The sequence below is a fragment of the Octodon degus genome, unplaced genomic scaffold (assembly GCF_000260255.1).
Source record: "Octodon degus isolate 3935 unplaced genomic scaffold, OctDeg1.0 scaffold00045, whole genome shotgun sequence".
In the NCBI taxonomy this organism is placed as follows: Eukaryota; Metazoa; Chordata; class Mammalia; order Rodentia; family Octodontidae; genus Octodon; species Octodon degus.
Window position 1 is genome coordinate 3319722 of NW_004524621.1, and position 1688 is coordinate 3321409.

Here is a 1688-nt window from a genome sequence, read left to right on the forward strand (position 1 = left end):
CATAACAGTGAAATTATTCACGGCTGGGTATTAGCTCAGTGCCATAGCATTTTCCTAGAATGTATGAGGTACTTGATTTGAACCCCCGGTATAGCAAAATGCAAAATTATCCTATTTTTTTCTTTTTTTGGTGCTAGGAATTGAACTCAGGACCTTGAGCTTGCCTGGCAGGCACTATACTACAGAGCTATATTCCCAGTCCACATCCTGTTTCTTTTACTTCAACATGTAAAGGCACTACAGGAAAAAGGATGAGCTAAAAAAAAAAGCTTGGCGAGTTTTCAAGCAGTGTTTAGAGTGACACTTAAGAGAACACAGCAAGAGTCCAAACTGGATGTAGCTTGTTCCCAATGAGCACATCTAGATCAATCAAGGTACACTTTGCCTCATTCTTGTAGGTTGCAAAAACTCTTCCCAAGGGACGTTAGAACTGGTATAGGTCAGGGACCCTTTATCATTATTCAGCCCTCTTCATGTTAGTATTTACTGTGGTTAGCCTTCACCATGATAGGTCAGGTGTGTTGGACAATCTATCTTTTTAGTATGTAGGTCTCTGGACCAGGAGGAGCAGCTTCAGAAGAACCACACCCAACTTTGGAAGAGACCATGTGATCCTAGACTTTCAGCTCAATGTGGAATTGAGACAGGCTCTTGGGAGAACTGTCATCATCTCTCTTGGGTCCTTGCTTTAGTAGAAATATAAATTAAAACTAACGCACACATTTTTGGAAAAAATGCCTTAAATGGAAATTTGGAAGGAAGTCAGGAAAGGACTCCCTGCTGGAGAGGAGACACTGATACAGGGGCTCAGCCTAGCCCAACCCTAAAGGTAATAGGCCAGTTTTCAAGGATTTAGGTGGTGAGTGAAGGATCGTTTCCAGGGAAGTCTCTGTAGTGCTTTGTCCTGTGGGGCCCTACCTTTCCTGGAATCCAGTAGCTGAATGTTCTTAGAAACATCTTGTGCTACAGTCTGGAAAGGGAATGAGATCCTGTAAATTCAGGACAAATCAACCCTGTCAGGCCAGCTCCTACACACAGACTCCCTAAATTAACATTCTTCTATGGGGAGGTGAGAAGAGGTCTGACCCAAAACTTGCAGCAACAAAGGATGCAAAATTAAAATCAGGCTTTGTTTTGCTTTTAATAACTTTTTGGACATCCATAATCCTGCGTGAAGAGTCCTAGTTCATGCCAAAAATGGCTTTTCCTCTTCCTCCTCCTCTTCCTCCTCCTCCTCCTCCTCCTCTTCCTCCTCCTCTTCCTCTTCTTCTTCTTTTTTTTTTTGAGACAGGGTTTTGCTATGTAGTTCAGGCTGGCCCCGCTCTCATTTTGTAGCCCAGGCTGATCTCGAACTCGCAAACCATCCGCTTCAGCCTCCCGAGTGCTGAGATTACAGGCGTGTACTACCACGCTTGGCGCCGAGAACCACTTCTTGAAGGTATTTGTCAATACCAAGTGGGTACGAGAGGCTCTGTCTAGAACGAAGTCCCAGAGATGGCGCTGCCCAGTCTTGAAAGGAGGAGGAACACAGGCAGCCCATTTCGTGTGACGTATATCCCACGCAAACCTCCCAGACCCGGACTATCTCCCAGAGCGCGGAGACCGCACCTTCTGCGCGTGCGCACGTCGGATTTAAGTACGTCACCTCGCATCGTCTGCGCGTGACGTCAGTAACGTGTGCCGTTCTG